Below are 22054 nucleotides of genomic sequence, written 5' to 3'. Positions count from 1 at the left end.
TGGCAACAAGTCATTTAACCCAAACCGATGCAGTGAGTAGCTTTTCCTTTATTAAACAGCCATGTCGGATGATAAATCCTGTCAAATTATTGGCACAAATCAAGCAAAGAAAACATCTGAGGAGATTGCTGAAACTACTAACACTGGGTTAAGAACTTTACAGTGTAGTCTAATGAATCCAGTGTTACCCTGTTCCAGAGTGATGGGCGCATCAGGTTAAGTAGGGGGGTAGGGGAAGTGATGCACCCATCCTGCCTAGTGTCCTCTGTAGAAGCCTGTGGGGGCAGAGCTGTGATCTAGGTTCAGCGGCCCTAGGTTGGACGGACAGTGTATATGATAGAAGCAGAAGAAATAAGAGTCTACAGTTTGGATGACATCCTCAGGAGTAACCTGTTAATAGAAGATGGTGACCTTTCTGATTGAATACCAGGCTAAGTTGATTAAAAAGATAAAATGTTGCGAGTGAAGTTCCGACCTCCCTGCATTTATCTATTAGTCTACTGGAGTGTGACTCTTCACAGTAATACCAGATATGGTCTTCTGTCTAACAACTAACTGCTGGAAAGCACAGTGAGCTCTGTGACACATGCACACACACCCACATGTCACGATTTCTGCCCCGGTCCTGTTAGTTTCACTCATTCTGCCTCTGCTTTCTGTTTCCATGCGAATACTCCACTCCATCACCCTCAGCATCTTATATCTGGAAATTTCCATGAACTGCCCTTCCCCACCTATCCACCATTTTCTCCGAGCTTTCCCTTCATTCAAAGTCACCTGAACTTACACACTCGCCCCTCTCCAGATTTGCCACTACTTCACCAGCTCCTTGCCACACTGTCAGGTTCTTCATGTTGCAGACTGGATTTTTGTAATTGGGCCAGGGACAATCAAAGAAGGCCAATCACTAAACTAGACTTGTCAGAAATGTTCTGCATTCAAAACTTTGTTTTACTAAAATACATTTCTGACCAGTGATCAGTGTTTTATTGGTTTCAGACTAAACAGACTAATGCTGACATTCTGAAATTCTACTTGTTACCATTTGCCATCATCATGCAGGTGAGTTGTTTTGCTGAATGGCTTTGCTGTTCATCTGTTGAATGGGTGACATTCAGTTTCAACAAAAAATCTTGGAACTCTGTGCACTCCACTTTAATAGACGTAGGACAGTCAATTTATTTATTTATTTTTTAATATTATTAATTGAATTGCAACAGAGAAAAGAGTTCTTCAGTACAGTGCCAGTAAAACTTGAATCTACACTTAATGTATTGGACCACCTCCAACGGGGCCATGGTAACAGATCTCTGTGTGTCAGTACTTGAATAAAACAAAATCTCTCTGTGATCAAGCATTAAGTTTCTGTCATTAACTTACATTTTGGTTTATCTTATGTGATGATTTTGCCAGTGTTCTGCAACTGTGCACTTCAGAGAAGCTAGCTCATAGTTAAGCTAAAATAAACACAGATGACTGGAGATTAGAGAGAAAGTTTCAGATTTGTTACACATTTATGGCAAAACTTCTGTCTCATGTGAACAAAGAATCCAGAAAGTTTCTGTGTCTGTCTAAGACAGCAAACAAATAAGCACTCTCCGTTGCAGTTCCAGTTACGCTTTAATCACCTGGTAGTCGTGTCATTGTAATAATTAAGTAATACTATTAAATAATAGTTCAACTGCAATTCAACCAAAATCTATTTTCTGTCAGTTAATTGTTTCATCCTAAAATGCACTTTCGTGCTAGTTTATGTAATTTTTTCTGACTGCATTATATTGTGTAACATGGCTCCTAATGGGAACTGTGCTTATTAGTTCATTTACTTGACAGTTGAGCAGAACGGCCACTCATTTAGCTCCTACCGTCTTTAATTATCACGGTGTTCTGGTTAGATTTAGCTGTAACTCTTAAACTGTAAATGTACACACCCAAACTCATGAAGTGCTAGAATATGAAACGACATGGCTTCATTTTAGAAATAAAGTCTGAATGTTTACTGTCTGCCCAACACTCTGAAATGAATGCATTCCCAAGCATCAGCTGAAACATTCCTTTTAAAGATTTGTTTGGTGCTCTTCGCTTTTTTAGCAAACAGTTGTAGATACATAAAATTCAATTCAATTCAGTTTTATTTGTATAACGCTAATTCACAACAGAAGTTATCTCAAGGCAATTTACAGTGTTTAAGGTTTAAGACCTTACAGAGAATATTTATACAAAAAAATAAAATGAAAACCCGACAATCCCATTTGAGCAAGCTTTAGGCAACGGTGGAGAGAAAAAACTCCAGCAGAACTAGGCTCATAGTGGGTGACCATCTGCCTCGACCGGTTGGGATGAGTGGAAAGAGAAGAGAGAAAAGAACATCAGGCAATAAGACAACAACAAGCAGGAAGAACGTTGGGAAGGTCAACTGGATGCTGGATTAGTACAGCTTCAGGCTGAGGATACCTGCATAAAAATACAGAGAGAGGGAGACAGAGAGGAGGAAACACAACTACAGGAGAGAGAAGACACAAAGTTAATGCTGTGCAATGGTGGACTTGCATTGACACAGGAGAAAGGAGAGTGGAGAGAAACTCAGTTTGTCAGTACTCAGAACTTCCCCCTAGCTTTAGAGCATATTTTAACTCCTTGCTTTAATTGTACGGCCACATCTTTACTGTTTAGATTCAGTCCCACTGCTACCATTACCCATGCATCTAGCAGCAGACAGTAAAAATACTATGAAAAGGCCACTCAACAAGTGAAATGTAGGAAATAAATGGTGAACATAATGGAGCCAGACATGTTACTATAGCTTATTCTTATTCCCAGGGATCAGCAAATCATGTTTTGTCAAGTCCTTTGATGTCACAAATTGTTGCTGACTGATTTTCCCCAGCTCAAATGGCTACAAATTAATTTGTGTCCGTATTTGAAGCCTGTTACATAGCAGCGATGTAACAGTCCATACAGAACACAGGAGACAGATGTTCAAGTTCAATGTGAGCCATTATATGAAGGAAATACTTATTTTATCTTTTCATTTAACCTAATCCTTAACTCTTTCTCCCCTAGTTGTGTTTTCTCCTCTCTGTCTCCCGCTCTCTGCACTTGTACACCAAAATTGTGTTTGACATCTACTCAAGTGGCACCATCTAGTCTAACGCTTATTTTTGTCCTCAATAGTTAAAAAGACTGGACAAAACTGTGCAACAAAGATATTTCATTGTGTATAGGCATATGGGTTAGGCTTAGGTAAATAAATATGGTCAGGGTTAGTGAAAATGCCAAACGATTGCCCTTAAAATGACTACCTCATTATCTTTACATGACATTTATGTGATTGGTTAAATTACATGTAATGGTCTAAACACAACATGGTCATGTAATTATAACTCCAGCTGCTAGACGTTCTCTTACAGTAATATGTATGTGTTGATCATTTTTGGCTGGTGATACAATACAATACATGACATGAGGACAGTCTCACCAAAACTGAGGCTGTTTCCAGTGACTGTGTTAAATTATAAATCTTTGGTGCCATTGGCTGAATTCAGCACTAACAATCATTGTTACTTACATGGAGGGTGGCTGTGGCTCAATAGATAGAGCAGTTGTCTGCTAATCACAGGATTGGTGGCTGCCATGTCACATGCCAAAGTGTCCTTGGGTAAGATACTGAACCCCAAGTTGGCCCCGGTGAGTTAGGTCAGTGTCTGTCATCGGTGTGTGAATGTGTGTGTGCTTGTGTGTGCGAATGGGTGAATGAGACGCAGTGTAAAGCACTTTGAGTACCAGCTAGGTAGAAAAGCGCTATATAAGGGCAGAACATTTACCATTTACATGGCCTTATTGAGAACAACCATAAAAACCTCACAGTGCTAGTGGGAAAGTAGGTGAACCCTTGGAATTAATAACTGTGTATGACTCTCTTCAATAGCATCTATTTTGGTTTGCCTTTGAGGTCTCTGACTTGGCCACTCCAAGGGCAGATTTTGGTTTTCTGAAGCCATTTTGTTGTGTGTTTTGGGTCATTGTCTTGTTGCATCAACCAACTTCTTCATGATGCAGTGCCCCTTTTAGGCCAAATGTATTGCAATGAGGTCTTTCCAAATAGTCCAATATAGATTTACCAGTCCACAAAACATTTTCCCAATACTGCTGTGGAGCGCTGTAAGCAGCGGCTTCCTTCATTATTTCCTGACATAGACACCCTGCTTGTTCAATGTTTTACTTACTGTAGACTCATAAACACAGATTCTAGCCAGTTCCAATGATACCTCCAAATCTTTAGCTGTCACTTGGGGTTGCTTCTTTAACTCATTAATGGGTGTTTGTTGTGCTCTTGGGGCCATTTTGACCAACATCTTGGAAGTGAAGCCACAGTCCCAAAATGTCTCTATTTGTAGATTGTTTGCCAACTGTAGACTAGCAAATCAACAATTCTTGATATTATATCCTCTGAAAGCTCCTTTTTGGTGAGGCATGGCTCACATAACCACATTCTTCTTCTCAAAAAGCTAGAGTTGTTTTTCTTCACCCGAAGTGCCTCTAGTCCACACTTCCAAACTAATATTCTTAACTTATGCTAACATCGGACTCCAATTAGCTTTTTTGAGGCCATTATTCAAAGGCTTCACATACTTACCACTCGTATTGCAAGGTTTTTATAGTTGTTCTCAATAAAGCAAAAAAAGATCAGAATTTTTTTGTGTCATTACTTTAGCTACATTGTATAAGTTAATACTTTTGACTTAGATGAAGATCAGATCACATGCAGAAATCTGTGAAATTCCAAAAGGTCTTTTTCTTGCTACTGTATGTGCCCTTAGTATTTTCAGAAGCTTCCATTTGCACCTCACAGATGTCATCCACAGCAGCAGCAAACAGGTCAAATGTTATTGATGTGAAAAATTAACAGTATGGTGTTAAAACCCTTAAAATTGCTTTGAATTTGGTGAATCTGTGGTCCTAAACGAAGGCAGAGCGGCTGTCCTCTAGCCAGGACAACTCTTTGGAGGAATGGGATGGCAAGATTGGTATCTGGTTCTGGGAATAAGGATCAGGTCAGGTTCTGATATGGGTTTCACGCTCTGTAGGCTGAGCTGTAATAGAATAACACAGCTACCCAAGCCTGCATCCATCAAACTCAACAAGTAACTGTGGAGACACACATTCATGTGCATGTACAGTACTTACATACAAATAGACTGAAAGTTTGGATTTCAATACTGCTTGATTTGATGACAGATGTGGTTTCTGCTGGCACTGGCAAGTGTGTGTGTGGCGAAAGAACAACCTCCTGTATCTGTGTACAGCACAGTTAATTTAATATGGGATGATTCACTTGCGGATGTCCATTGCTATAAACATTCAAGGATAAGGCTGGTGTTATTCTTCATTGTTCTGCTTCTCGTGAGAAGAACACAAAAGGAAATCTTTAGTTTAATCTTTAGTCTTTTAAATACTGGGAAAATGTACTTTTGTGGGAGACTATTTTCATCAGATGATTAATAAAACATTTGAGGCTCTACTGGCCATTTCTAGGAGCAGGAGAGTGCATTATCATCTTTATCCTTACTAATATACTGTACTTAAACTTTTTCATTTTTTTTTTTATATCTAGCAAAACAAATTATTTATTTTTGTATTTGATATGTCATGTGATAGTAAAATATTTTTGGGACAATAAAATAGGAAAACGTAACCCGAGGAAAATATGTGTATTTGATAAGCAGTACAGTGCTTGCATTGATTCAGTTGCCATGACATCATCAGATCTGCAAATGGATGAAAAATCTCACTGGCCTGCTGCCACCAAAATCAGGAAAGACTGTCTGTCATTCACCCAACAGCATCAACCCTTCACCATCTGTTCATGTAGGCTGTTTCTAGCAGGGCTGCTGGCACTCCATTCATATGCATGTCTCCACTAGATAATGAGCACACAGCTAAATGAGGCACTGCCTTGTGATAAAATGTTATTGATGCCACATGAGCTTAGGGATGAGTCACCTAGAAATGGTCAGCTCCCATCAATAAAACCAGAGCCTTACTGAAATGGCATACCTTAAGCTTTTACAGTAACAGTTACAAAATATTATTGATAAATCTGGTAATACCAAAATGTCTAGCTTGCATTACTTAAAACAAAGCTGCACATTAATAATAATATAATAATAACTTTATTTATAGAGCACTTTTTTAAACATAAATTACAAAGTGCTTCACAAAAGAGACAAAAACACATGTAGCCCAACAAGATCAACTTGAGCAAGGACTACAAACCTCCAGCAGTTAAGTTAAGTTAAGTTAAACGGCCATCTGCCTTGACCGGTTGGGGTGCAGGAGACAATAATACAAACAAAACAATAATACAAACACAGCTTACAACAACTACAGCATCAGTTCTTAGGAAGACCAGTTCCAATGGAAAGACATTCTAACTTAATGGGAAGTCTTCCTAAAGGAAGATTTATCTTAGTTTAAAGAAGATCAGAAAAGGCTCATAAGGCTTTAAAAGCTGGGATATATAGCTGGGGGAAAGACCATGCAGAGCTTTAAAAGTTATTAATAAAATCTTAAAATCGATCCTAAAACATACTGGCAGCCAGTGTAAGGAAGCTAAGACAGGAGTGATTTGTTTATATTTTCTTTTTCTAGTTTAGAGTCTTGCAGCTGAATTCTGAACAATCTGTAGCCGATTAATAGGCTGTTACAGGACTGTTGCAATAGTAATATTTTGGAGATATTTCTAAGGTAGATAAAAACATGCCTGAACAAGCTTTGTGACATGATGCTCAAAGTTTAGTTTACTATCAAACCAAACACAAAGACTTTTTGCAGTGGGCTTTGAATTATCTAAAAGGGGATCTGTGCAGGGCAAAATGTGTTTGGCTATATGCTGTGGACTGATAACAACTATTTCTGTTTTGTCAGAATTCAGCTGCAGGAAAGTTTGAGCTTTTTATCTCATTTATACACTGATGTAAGGAACTCAGTCCCCTGTGGTCAGAGATCTTAAAGGGACAGTACAGCTGAGTGTCATCAGCATAGCAATGAAAAGAAACATTGTGTTTATGAATAATATGTCCGAAAGGGAGCATATACAAAGAGTAGGAATAATATGTCCCAAAGGGAGCATGTACAAAGAGAACAAGATTGGCCCCAGCACTGAACCTTGTGGGACTCCGTACTTAACAGGAGAAAAAGATGACTTCTATTCCAGCCCAGTGCCTTAGTCGGTCCAACAAAATGTGGTAGTCTACTATATCAAAAGCAGCACTAAGATCAAGGAGGACATGAATAGAGCACATACCAGCGTCAGAGGCCAACAGAATGTCATTAGTTACCTTTAGTAGGTCGGTCTCTGTACTGTGATGTTTGTGAAAACCAGATTGTAATTCATCAAAAATGTTATAGTTGTCTGCAGCTAGAAATAGCTTTAGACACGTATTTTTCTAAAATCTTTGATATGAAGGATAGTTTGGAGATTGGACTGTAGTTTTCAGGGGATGAGGGATCTAATCCAAGTTTTTTCAAAAGAGGTTGCACACATGCAATTTTAAAATAATCTGGCAGATTTCCAGTGGACAGAGAAGTATTGAAAATATTTAGGAGAGAGGGATCAAGCAAATCAATGATTGAAATTAAGAATTTAGTTGGGATGACACAACTCGGCTGGAAGATGGTTTCATTTTAGAGACAGTTTGTAGTAGCTCAAATAAGGTCATGGGAGGAAACCAGCTTAAAATGGATTGTCTAGAAGGGTGTGAAACTATGACTGGTGAGGAGTTAGGGATAACAGAAACTTCTCTCACTCTGCATCACTTTCAGCCGGGATGCTAGGAGGGTTTGGGTTTACAAACTTGTCAACAGTCTGAAATAGAAACTTAAGATTATGGAAGTGAGCAGTGATCAGGTCTGAGAAGTATTTAGCTCTGGCATTCTTTACCGTCCTATTGTAGTGGAGTAATGCTTCTTTCATAGCTTCATAATGCACTTGAAGTCCCGTTTTTCTTCCATCTCTGCTCAGCTTTCCTACACTCAGCTTTACAACTACGAATGCTGACATTTATCCAAGGCTGTTTGTTGGTGTTTTAACAGGGCACATTTGCAGTCTTTAATGGAGCACCAGTCTCTAGCGCAGATGCACAAATATTATTGAAAAGGCGGACAATATCATCAACATGTGATGTGCAAGAAATATCCTGCTTCAACATAGAAAAGGTGCTAGTGAACTTTGCTGCTGATTGGCTGTTAAATAGACAGCGTTTAACTGTGAATTTTCGAAGTTCAGTGATTGGATGAAGACAAGTATCAAATAAAACATATTTATAATCAGAGATGGAGTTCTTTAACTCAATGGAGTTTAGAGTCAATCCTAAAGTGAATATCAAGTCAAGGGTATGCCCCTTGTTATGGGTGGGACCTTGACGTGTTGAACCAGGTTGAAATATTTTTTTATTTTAAAATATACAACTACAACTACTACAACTACAATGAAAAGTTTTAGCTTCTCAGTCACAGGCATAAAACTGTGGTGAGTCTAAATGTGAAATTAAAGCAATGTCCAAACAATGACCATGTTAAAATCAGGTATAAAGATATAATCTTTATGGGCTATAGGGGAAAAGAGGTGTTTGGCCAATCACCAGGTGTCTCTAAGTGATATTATCTGTTTTGTGGTGGCCAATCCATGTCTGAAAATTATGCGTCATGCTTACTGAACCCCTCTTTCACAATTTGAGCCCCATGAAACCTGTCATTGTCACCTTGGAACATGCCCCTGACATCAGGAAAGAAGAAATCTTAAACCCTTTGATGGAATAACCTGGTCATTCAGTATATTCGGGTCGTCAGTTGACCTCATTCTTAGGAACCATAACGTTGCTGAACCTAGACCTGACCAACTGCAGCAACCACAGACCATAGCACTGCCCCCACAGGTTTGTACCGAAACCACTAAGGCAGTGCTTCTCAATTATTTTCTGTTACGCCCCCCTGGGCGTAACAGAAAATACTTTTGACCTGTTACGCCCCCCCGGGCTTCGAGTTGGAGTAAGACAGAGGTCTGGTTATTTATAATAATACATAGTATAATACTTAGGATATACCACCAGTTAACTGATTACATTTTTCAGCGGACTGCGGACAACTATTTCCACATCAGCCGAATTTTGAGTCTCCCCAGTTCTTCAGCATATCATTTTATTCAGTCACTTAAAGAAAGTAACAGTGATCATTAACACAGTTCAAGACAACTGTACTTTACTGTACTGAGTTCAAATCATGTTCTCCTCCAGTGAAACATAGCATCTGAACTCAGAATAAAAGGCCATCAAAATGTGTATGTTCGTGTGTGTGTGTGTGTGTGTGTGTGTGTGTGTGTGTGTGTGTGCCTAGCTGAGCATGCTGGCATTTCTTTTGTGCACCTATGAGTGAATGAAGAATATCTGATGCATTTAACAGTGATGTCTCACATCCTCCACACCCCAATGTTTATCCTCAACAAGGCAGAGTCAGAAGATTGATGGTCTTCCTCTGCTTCTGCTCTCACAATAAGACCATTGAGAGTTGATCTGCTGGGTCAGGACACAGTAGAGGGGGGCATAAGGTCTTCCACCTCTGGTGGCATTTGACCCTGCTCCCACCCCCTGTCTTCTTAATTGCCACTACTGTGCTTGACTGGACACTGATTGAACAGAGCAGTAGTGGCCGTGAGAGCGGGGACCCACCATCATAGCATTGCATCAGTGCACACTAAAGGAAAGATTACTGCAGCCCGGTCAACATAGAAACACAAACAGACACATAAGTCATATGTGCAAGTACATATATTTATGCACCTGAAAATTCTAGATTCTTATCATTGTGAACTTAGTGAAGTAAGAGGTTGGATTTTTGGATTCACTTTGTGCTGTGGGTGGTAAAAAAGACTGGTTAAATGTTCCTAGAGTTTCAGTGGAACAGTAATTAGTCTAACAGAGGTTGTTTTTAAGGCGATACAATTAATTACTGGCAGTGCACCAGTACATTAGCATAGAATGAGTTTCCTGAAAACTGTTTTCTCCCAGGGCTTTATTTCTTCCTTGGAAGAAGAAAATCTCCTTCAGTCAACTGCCAGTTTTAAATTTCCATGACTTCTTTCTTTTTTTGTTCTTTCTTTCTGTCCTTTTTTCGTTCTTTCCTTCCTGTGGACGGGGGGGGGGGGGGGAAGGGGGGGGGGGGGTTAGTACTCTCAGCTGCTGCCATGCTGTCACATGGAACCCGAAAGCACACCTGTCTGCAAGTGAATAAATATCAGATTACATGACTGGCAAAGCATTCTTGTGTGTTAATGAATGTGAGTTGTGTGTTGGCTTGGATGACCCCCAAGAGACTGTGGCCTCCATTCACATGTAAACATGAAGGCAAAAAAGGCAAAAACAATAATTTCTACATGCAGATGTGGGATGATGTCATTGTTTTGCAAGGTCAAGACATTTTATAAAGCTTTAGTGTAACAGTCGCATTGCATTACAGTTGCTCTCCAGATCATTCACAAACGTCAAATGTAATTCACAGCTGTTTCTCATGCTGTACAAGTTGAATTAATCCATCACTGAACGGGCATAAAATTAAATGGTATAATGACGAATGCTACCATTTAAATATGACTTTCAGAAGACTAGCCTAACTGCATCTCTACAGGGGCAGATGCCCTCCGACTTCTGTCTAAATCACTAAACTGCCATCTTGGCCAGGTCTCCCTTCAAAAAGATGTTGCTAATCTCAATGTGATCCACCTGGTTAAATAGATTTTTAAAAATGTAATCATCTGAAAAATAATATTGTTTAATTTAAGGAAAAAATGCACAGCAACCATCACTCACATTGAGTTATTCATCAACATCTCACCTCCAGACAACCCTGCCAGAATCTAATGCCACCAAATATGCATTTTTTGCCAGTGCACCTCTGTCACCCCACACATGATACATGTACACATACAATTACTTGTGCAGCATTGAGAGAGTGTGTGTGTGTGTGTGTGCCTTTTAGGTCAGGAATGCCAACTCTGGAACCATACCACTCAGTTTAATTTGATGAAATGACCAGCGATGCGTCAGAGATGTCTTCCTTCTCTCTGTGCTGCTCCTCTTGTCTCTCGAAGCTGAAATTCAGGTCAGTTTCCTTACTGAGTCTGGCAGTGGGCTGGGTGAGTCACCACTGACACAGACACAGAGAGCCAGTTCATTCAGCATTCATAGATGTTTGTGCAATTGCATGTCTATAAAGGGAAACATAATATCTGTTTGAATAAAGACAGGATGCAGAATCTGTCTTTAAGGCTGCAGTGGGCTAAATGACATTTGGATTTTTCTTATCAGGAAAGAACACAACACTGGATTGTGATGGAGCAAAGCCTCCTGTCCTCACAATGTGAGACACTGTCGCTGAGGTGCAGCGTTACTTGAATACATTATAGTGGCATTACCATAATAAAAACAGCTAAGACATGAACATGAATGCTCACTACATGTGCATGTCAACAACTTTTTTTATGCCACTCAATGAAAACAAATGTGAGACATAAGAACAACAATAAGAACGGGAGTGTAGCTTCTTGAGTGGCTAATACTAGTGCTGCATCGTTGCTGCTGTGGCAACTGTAGTTGGTGCTGGTTTAAATGGCGGATGATATTCTTGCAGAATCCCTCTCAGGCTAGCTGTGGCAGCTAACCTGAGACAATGCCAGAGATGCTGTAAAGCGGTCAAACGAATGATCAGTTATGCACTTATACAGCACCCAGCTTCACAATAGTATGTGTAATATCAAATCACAAAATGCATAATATGATATATCACTAAAACTGGTGCTGCTAAGACAAATGTTAGTCTGTTCTACCAGTCACTGTCAGAAGATATTACTCTGCCACATACGGGCCCTGATTTCTACCATGTAGTTGCTTCCTGGGTGAAAACATTCTGTGGAAACAGAAATAGTTTAATATTTTTTTAAACACAAGCTCGTCTGCAAGCTTCTTGTTGAGCAGTTTTGGTCAACAGGGTCTACTAAAATAAAAGACATTAGTTACATGACCTCAAAGGGAAACACTCGTCAGTAATAAAGACAGGAACCAAAGATGCTGTGGTATTTGTGCTGTGTCTCCTCCATTCCCATTTTTATGACTCTGTGGTAGCCTCTGCTATCCACTACGCCGTGGTCTGCTGGGGAGCAGGCAGCACAGACCGGGACAGAAAGAGGCTCAACAAGCTGGTCAGGAGGGCCAGTTCTGTCCTGGGCTGTCCACTGGACTCTGTGGAGGAAGTGAGTGAAAGGAGGATGTTGGCCAAGCTAACATCCATCATGGACAACACCTCTCACCCACTACATCGGACAGTGGAGGCACTGAACAGCTCCTTCAGTTGCAGACTGTTACACCCTCCATGTAGGAAGGAGCGGTTCCGCAGGTCATTCATTCCCACAGCTGTTAGACTGTACAATGCCACAGTTTAAATATACATGTACAAAACCGGTCCATAGCCCATCTGACTGTATTGTTTTTACTTTATTTTATTTATTTTTTATTACGTATAACATATTATATATGTTAACTCGTAATAGTGTATATAGTTGTAGATTCTCGTAAAATGTTTATTACTTTTGTATTTTTGCACACCCTCTCATTCTTTTTGCACATTGCTGTTGTTCTTTTTGCACTGACCTGCTGTAGCAATTGAATTTCCCCAATGTGGGATCAATAAAGAATATCTTATCTTATCTTATCTTATCTTATTCCCAGCTACAGTACCTAGAACCTGAGTCCTGTTCATTGACTTTTTCATTGTTCATCGTGTTTCTGCGTTCAACATGATCCAGCACCATCTCAACATGCTCTACATTTCATCCAGCTTTCTCATTGACAGACTGCATGTAAGGGTAATCTCAGGTTAGTAATTAGTAAAACTTCCAAGGCCGTGTCCTTAGTCCTTTCTTCTACACTTTGTGGTATCTGAACTGGCTTATCCTCCACCACTGCATACTTAGAGAGCTCTGTGATTTCACTTAGTGATGTAACATTATTTATTGTTCTGCTTCCATCAGTGGTGAGTCACTTGAGAGTGACAGTTAACACTTTCAAATATCTTCAAATCACACTGGACGACTAAGTAACTTTTGATCCTCACACTTTCACCACTCACATCTATAAACACCATCAGTAAAAACTCTCTGCCATTGACAAACACAAAGCCCTCTGTGTTGCCCCCCACCCACCCAAAAGCATTATTCATTCCATCCTGCTCTATTGCTCCCTTCATTTTCTCACCAATCTGTCAGTCTCCAACAAGAACAAGGTGTCCTGTATTACACACACATGCATTAACAAGAACTGTTCCCCCAACACCGTACCTCTCAGATCTTAATATAAGAGCCACCACCCACATGGCACTCAGCACAGAGTACAACCCTGAACACCCCCTCTATCAAATTCTCACTCTGCTCTTATTTGATCATAGATACAGGACACTGTACTGTACCTATTATCTGGAGGTAAACATTACTAGGTGTTCTTTCAGACATTTAGACATTCAAGCAATCTCTTACTTAAAGATTTCACTTTCTAGTCATGATGGGAGGATATTTCAGAGCTCTGCTGTTAAATGCTTAGAGTATGTCAGAGATTTTAATCTATATTAGCCAAAAACATTTTAAGGATTTAGTTGTGAAGATAATGTAGGATTTTTTGACATAACTGACTGTATAGGAGCACAGCAAAAAAGGACCAGTAAGCGAGTCATTTACTCACTGTCAGCTGGTTTATTATAAAAAGTGAATTAGTACACAGCACACCACCCTTAAAAGTGCAAGTATTGTACTGCGCTGTAAACAGAAAGAATGACTTATTGAATTCTCGTTCCTCCATTTGAAACATAACTATAAAGCTTCTATAAATCCACTCCATAAAAGAACAACTTAAGGTGTGTTTGTACAAGAAAGCTGCTGGTATTTTTATTTCGCAGGAACCTTCCCTAGGGTGAATGTCCCTTGAGTAAATTTTGATTTGCATTTTCACAGGAAGGACAAAGTGTCAGGAAGAATAATGCTCAGTGACATTTTGCATCATTATGACCTAGGAGTGAAAAGATTAACCAATAGACAGCAGACAGCAATGTGGATGGTAATAAAACTGCAAAAGCTGCAGATACATTGATATGTTCCATATCAATGAAATCTACACAGACAGTGGATTTTTATATCAATCTAAAATCTAACATGATATTTTCTTTTTCTGATCTTGTAGTTCAACATCCAGTTTTGTGACCCTAGTGTTAGGAACCTTTTTTATGGTTGGGTTCATGCAGTGGCAGCACTGGGTTAAGGTCAGGCAAAGAGAGAGCTGGCTTACTAAAGGAAAGATCAAAGAATAGACTCACTTCCCACACACCATGTCTTTATGACACAAACCAGTCTTTCTCTAACCATAACCAAATTACTTGTTCGAACCCGACCTGACACAGATCCCTGGACTCAGTTTCAGATTTGCCTCACCCCTCCCCGGCACTTCTTTACATACCACTTTTCATTAACAAATGTAATGCTTCACTCATTCAAAAAATATAATGTGCCAGAACATCACACAATTTTCATTATGTTCATTGCACTACTGTGCACAGAAAGGCCACTTTACAGGAGACAAGGTTGGTTCCACATTCCAGCTTGCTAACTATAGCTATCTATAGCTGTGCTAATCGCCATTTTGTATGCGTGATACATAAAGCATGTTACTTTGCTATAGCCTAGCAGTAACTAATGGACTCTTCTACCTACTCCAAGTGATGTTTAGCACAGGTCACGATGTGCTGTAATCACCACCATAGAGAAGGTGACTCCCCAAGAATTCCAGTGAACCACAGGTGACGGTACCTTTACCAGGGCAGCCTGACCTGCCTGTTATTTGAAAGCATACTGTCACTGGCAGCCATAATAACAAAGCTCACCTCAGCCTTCACAAATAGAACTGTCTTTAACTGACTAACACAAACAGGAAACATCCATTTACATGGCAGCTACCTCAAACTAATCCATGACTCCTTCCTTTTTTATACTCCATCTGGATATGATTTGGCTGCAGTGGGGGAGACATGCTGCCCCTACATACGGAGCCAAGAAATACTTTTCCTATTCGCTTTACTTCCTTCAGCAAATATTAAGAGACTTAAAGTTTAGAGGGGGAAAGGGAGAGCTGAGCAATGAAGAATGAACTAAGTAGAGACAGAGGGAAACTAGTCAAAGGATGAACAATGTAGAAAGTGAATTAAAAGGCTGTCTTCTACTGAACGTCAACAGAATGTTAAGTATTAAAATGTCAGCTGTTCAAATGTTGAACATGTTGAATGAATGATGAGACTTTTTTCCAGGCTGTTTGAGAACATGTTTATGCATGTACTGTAAGGTGAATCCTGCTATGATCTATCTATGATCTGGGAGAAAGGTGAGAAGAGCAGAGGACAAGACCTGAAAGAAATAGAGATGAACTGGAGGGAAAATAAGAAATTTGGAAGTGAAGGAAAGCATCTGGTTGTGATTTGCATAGAGAGGTGTCTCCTCTGCTTCTATCCCACAGTATTGTGCTTTTCCCTGACAGACTGACAAAGCTGCAGGAGGTGAGCACTGCCAGGAAAAATAAAAGTACAGGCAAGCGTATTTGGGAGCAGAGGTTGGGAAGGAGGAGGAGGAGGAGATGAGAGGGGTTAAGGTTGAAGGTGATGGTGGTGGTGGGTTACTGTGAACAAAGGCAGTCAGTCAGGCCAGCCGCAGAGGGTTAGAGTAACATATAGAGTGAACAGGCCTTTAAATAAACACGGGACTCAGAGATGAATGTCTGGCTGGCGTGCACCCTGGGACCTACATCTGGAGGTCTAACAAGTTTCTATCATTAGACATCATTACTGCTGCTCCTCCTTGTGCTCTGCGCACTGGAAGCTCCACAGTCAGGGACAAACAGCAACATCAAATTGAGTCTCTCTCTGTGTCTCAGGCTGTTACTTTCTGATGATAGTTTTTGCTTGTTAGTGACATGTTTTAGCCCTGCTCATTAGCCAGAGAGAAGCCCTGACATTTGGGAGCAAATCTGGGGGTCTTATTTCAACAGAGTGACCAGTTTCCTACTCAGGCCAATTTGTTGTTCTGTTTCACCTTATTGCTATTGCATCTACAGTACAAGCAGTATTTGTATAATGATTAGCACGAATGGACTGTGTATAGTGATGTATACATGTAACTGAGGCGTTGTACACATTATGACACTGTACAGTGAGGTTTTGGTGGATGTTTCAGACTCACTTACACTGCAACCTTGTCATCATACTTACTCACTGTTTTTTCTCCATGCCTCCCTTGTGTAACGTGCAACATCTACCCTTTCTCAGATGTACGCAGTCTACCTGGAGTTTGTATGTAAGGGCTGCAACACACCAAGCTGACATCAAGATCTAGAGCTGCCTTAGTCTGGCTTTTGCTTTGCCTTTTCCTGCCTTCATCTGGACAAAAAAGTGGCTGTAGGAAATAACTCTAAACCAGCAGGAGTAATCGTACAAAAAGGGAAAAGAGAAGAAGATCTAGGAGTGCAGATATACAAACTGTGAACAAAGCAGCATTTGTTTTCTATTTTCACACCACTCTCGCTCACGACCAGAATATGTCTGATGACTGTAAAGGGCACTGGATCCATTTCTCTTCTCATATGCTTATTCGCTAAGCTGAACAGCCAATCAGAGTTGCTTCTATCACTGATGGGTCCATCGGCAATTCAACATGCTGGCGGTTCAACCAGTGCCAGCGGTGTGGGACACACCTCAAAATGTAGTCGGGCCGACATTGGCCGGTGGCTGGTCATCAGCTTGATGCATCCCAGCCCTAAGAGCTAAGAGTCTGGGGTATATATAATATAAAGTGGTATATATAATAATTAACACCCTGAAAGTGAAATCTTAGGAAAAGACACACTTTTTTACTAGCACTATGAAGCTTTTATGATTCAATGAAGAATTGAATGAAGACATGAAAGATCAGAATTTTTAGTGTTATTCTTTTAGGCATATTATATTTGTTAATAGTCTTGACTTGAAGAAGATCAGATGAGATTTTTCCTTTTTGCCACTGTATTTAACAGTCCTCGCAGGCACATGGCTGCAGGGTAATAACGGAAATAGGCACTCAGTCCCACTGACATGCACAGTGGCATCCACAGTTCACAGCTTACAATACTGAGGACGCATTTTGACTGTTGGAATAGTCTCACGGTTTTGGCCGGAGCTCTTCTGATGTAGCAGAGACTCTAGCCATAATAGTGGATTTATCCTGTTAGCTCCACGTGGCCAAATCAAAGCTGAGCTGCAGCATAAAAAGATGGCTTCCATATGTTAATCCTCCCTGAGCCGGCTTGTTTGGTAAATATGAATAATGTAAATAGCTGTATTTTGAAGCTGAAGTGATTAATTGTCCCTGGGTTTAATTTCTCAAAAAGTGTAGAGATGCTGAATAACAAGTGGATGTGTTGTTTGGTATTTCAGCAGAAAGCTCAGATAAATATATCTGTGAACACTTGTACAGAAAGCAGTTTCAACGGCAGGGACACTGGAAGATGAATAAAAGCCTAAAGCCCTGGACATTGTACCTGAGCAACAAGTACGCACCTACAAAACACTTACAAACAAATTTTTTTAAAGAAATCTTTCAACTGCTCGGCCAACACAGAGAGTAGCCCTAAAATTACTCGTTGTGGGTAGAGTAAGTCTGTAGTGATGGTAAATAGCGGATCGATCATAGATTATCTGTTGGATGCTTGGATGTGTGTTTTTATTTAGTTTTGAGTCGTTGTGGATTTAATGTGAGGCAAACTGTTGTTTCGACTGGATTTGATGATTGTTTAGATTGTTAACAGTCTGGAACATGCTTCCTGTGGAGAATAATGCACAAGCTTTGCAGCAAAGTTTGTCCATACTTGTGCAAACCCTCCTCCAACACTGTAGGGGGCACTATGTTGTTTTCTTTATTTTATTTTAATCATTTCTTCTCAGGAGATGTTGATCTCAACAATATTTTCAGAATAAATAAAGCTTAACTAAAATAACTGCTACAGTCTCCATTGGAAGAGCTATTGGGGCTTTGTATCCACCTGAGGATAAGCAGTTCATTCTGGTGAATTTGTGACCATGACATTTAGTGCATGTGTAAAAAATAAGGGACAGAGCACATTTCTGTGTTTTAGATTCACTTTGCTTTAAAACTATGGTAACCAGAGGTGGAAGGAGTGTGACAGGATAAACTGGAGTCACAGTGGGACAAAATCAAAGGAAAATAAGGTGTGTGGGTTCACAAGAGTTTGTGTGCGCAGCTTTATGCATGACCCACAATAAATATGTGTGTTTCTTCTGAATCCTGGCCAATGAAGTCCAGCAAAAGCATTCCAGCACATACACTGGGGAAGAGAAGGGGAAAATCAATCAAGAGGCTACAGACCATAAATGATGCTTTACATTACTCAGGGCAGAACATATGAGTCATACACACTTCCACACTGTTGGTCAGCCGACAGGAAGAAAGACCAATCAGATTTGCCTCATCCAGCGCAGTGGTCCATCAAAGCCGTCAACTCCTCATTCATTCTTGTATTGTCTCCCTGCCACATGCTGCTCTCTGTCTGTTATTACTTAGCGTAAGATTTTTGCCAATATCGGGATTCCTAATGCTCCTAATGAGCACAGTGTATATACAGTATATAAGCTGCTGATGCTTTTACCAGAGATAGAAAATGCTGCCAAAAATTCACATACAGTGTAGAAAAAAACACACTCTTGTCTACTTCTAGTCTACCTCAAAATAATTATGTTAAACTGAAGGCTTTTTTCAGTTTTTCCTTTTTAAAGAACAAGAGAGAACTAGGCAGACACATGTCAGATCAAGCGAGGTCATCCTGGTTTGATCCAGTCAGACAAGTAGGCTGCTTTAAAAACAAGTAAAAGAAGTTTCAAATCAATACAGAAACTGACGATTTTAAGTGTAGTATGCTATCTCCTTCCGGCACTGGTCAGCAGCCGGGCAACAGATTTCCTGATCGATTGTAACTGATTTATAATTTTATTGGTTAGACCAGATAGGAGAGCATGATGGTGGTTCAGTGTGCTGGATGTAAAAAGGAGAAATGGCCTCACTTTAGCTACATTACTAGAATGATAAAAAGCAGATGTAGTGATGACCACAAGTGTTTAAAGTTCAGCTCAGACTTAAAGATGAATGCATTCCAAACGCAAGTGTTGACCAGAAATCTTGTTCTGTCACCGTATTTACTCTCTGAGCCTTTGAGTCAATAACTAAAATCACAGTTTTATCTTCATGGACCTGTAAAAAGTTCTGTGACGAAAGGGGCATAAATTCATTTTGTTCACCTTATCCACTGACATGGCTGCCAGTGAGCGCTATATCAGATTTTGGCAATTATATTGATTTCATTGTCATATTTGGTCCCTGCAGCTTCTACATTACACTAGTTCAGAGTCTTCACTCAGGTCTCTGTCCAGCCCTGTGTTCTAAAACCTGACAGTGTAACATCACCTGCCTAACTAGCTGGAATCTTCCCTTCTCTCTTATCTCAGTCATTATCGTGTCTTTCTCCTCCTCGCTCATTAGTCAAAGTCAAAATACAGAAGGAGTGGTTGAGACTACTGTATGTGAGGTTCGGTAAATTTATAGTTTTTGTACCCTCATTTTTGTGAATGAAACTGTCACAACAACAAAAACAAAGTAGAACAGGAAGTCTCAGATGACAATTTTATGCTACTGATCAAATCACACATCACAAACATTAATCGTCGAGTGATTTACAATGTGTTTATGCAGTTATGAAAGTTTGTTAAATCTGATGCGGAACCAACAAACCTCAGGGAGAGAAGAGAGCCATTATTGACCATACAAAAATGGCAACAGACAGACAGACAAGGTATAATAAATATGTCTGAGACATGAATAATGACAGATACTTGACAGCCCAAGCATTGCCAAATAGAGGAATGCAAAGGTCTGCACAATCATCTGGTATGTGCAATGTGTCCTTTACGGTCACTGTATGAGTGTGTGCTACCTGGACGTGCTCTGAGTCAGTAACATTTCTCCTACAAGAGGCAGAACAATGACTCTGCAGCAGCTGGATTTCTGTCATATAAACTTCTGAGACTACCCTGATCATAGACAGGAAGTTAATTTATCACAGGCCTGCAGCTCAGCTGGACCACTAATTACATGCATTATTCTAATCAATCTGAAGACACACATATTTCATTTAATCTCCTTTATTATTCTGCCATGAAAGAGTTCTCTTTCCTCCCTCTGGTAGGTTAAGGGTCAGTGGAGGACACCTCTGCAGGTGAACTAAGAACAACACAGCACTGTCAAACTGGCGATTTGCCAGCATCATTAACCACCAGACAAGACTGCAGATGATGCGGCATCAATGACGCATCGATGCTGCTATTTGTTACAGACTTCATGTCCACTGGGATGTCATTTAAGTAGCATCAAATCTCAAAGTTGCATTTTGTATTTTGGAAACGACTGTTAAGAGCAGCAGGAACATAGTTCCACTAAAGAATGTGCCTAATGAGTGTGTGTGTGTGTGTGTGTGTGTGTGTGTGTGTGTGTGTGTGTGTGTGTGTGTGTGTGTGTGTGTGTGTGTGTGGTGTGCAGCACACGTTTGTGGAAATAGTACCATAATGGCAGTTGCTGTATCATGCACTTTGTCATCATTGAAACCACAAGAAACAGAATTGTGGAACCATCACAGCTGGTTAGTATTAGAAACTAGAAACTACAAGGTAGGATAGGTAACACATGAGCTTGAATGGTTTAGGGATAAACCATAACCTCCTCCAAACAGAATGCAAAATGTGTCATGAACACAAGCAAGTGTATATAGTGGAACAATGATGACAGAACCAAAGCCCACATCAGTCCACAAAGCTGTTCAACACTATGTGGTCCTCTGATGTCTCCATCCTGAATACATCCTACAACAGCAGAGTCATCAGAGAACATCTGAAGGTGGCAACAAAACAACCATCCTGAAGGTGGTTTGTCCCTGCTCAGTTATACAAGACAAAGAAGTTGACACATGAATGTTTCTTTATTCACTGTTATTTTCAAATTTTCAGCTGTATATTATTTTTTAATATTTGTTTTGATTGTGATTGTTACTGGGTTTTGATAGTGATATGTTGTATTTGTTTTAATGTTTTGTTTCTGGTAATAGAAGAACAGTAGTTGTTACAGACGGCAGTAACTAATGGGGATCCAAATGAAGAATGAACAATAAACAATGGAAGCAGGCATCTGTTGGAATTACACCCTGTTGGCACCAGGCACCAAAATGGCAGCTGGCTTTACACATTTTATCTTCCTAAACAATCAAAACTACTAATGGGCAGAAGAACTGCGCGCCTGTTTTGTTGACATGTAAATGCCAGGTTCATGTGAGAATGTCTACTTTAGGAACGTTTTCAGACTGCCAAACAGAGAGAGAACAAATGTCAAATCTACAGTGAACATCAAATAGATTTATGGATATCAGCGATTCAAATCACTATGACAGAAGATGGAACCCACTGAATATATATATTTCTTATAACAGGTGTAGTAGGATTAGTCAGGCAAAGATATTTTACCTATAAAGAGTTATATTCATTAAGGTAAGTTTGATTTGAGCCATGCTCCGTTCATATGAAGCCTGCAGCAGGAGGTGTTGTTTGCTAATAAGAATCAAGGCTTGTTGCACTGGACTTGGAGCAACCACACCACCATTAGCCATTCAAATTTGAAAAGAATTTTTTAAAGCTAAAGTTTTTGTTTTCTTGTTTTTATTACTTACCACTTACTTACTTGCTGACAAATCCACTGAAACACTGCTTTTCAAAGTCTCAGTTGAGTTGAGTTGAAAGACTATAACTCAACTGTATAATCACCAGTTTCCCATTAATGCCATGTCAATAACTTTTGAATAATGAAATACACTTAGATGAGGCACTGTGT

Source organism: Anabas testudineus, chromosome 3 (genome assembly GCF_900324465.2).
Source record: "Anabas testudineus chromosome 3, fAnaTes1.2, whole genome shotgun sequence".
In the NCBI taxonomy this organism is placed as follows: domain Eukaryota; kingdom Metazoa; phylum Chordata; class Actinopteri; order Anabantiformes; family Anabantidae; genus Anabas; species Anabas testudineus.
This window is presented reverse-complemented; position numbering follows the sequence as displayed.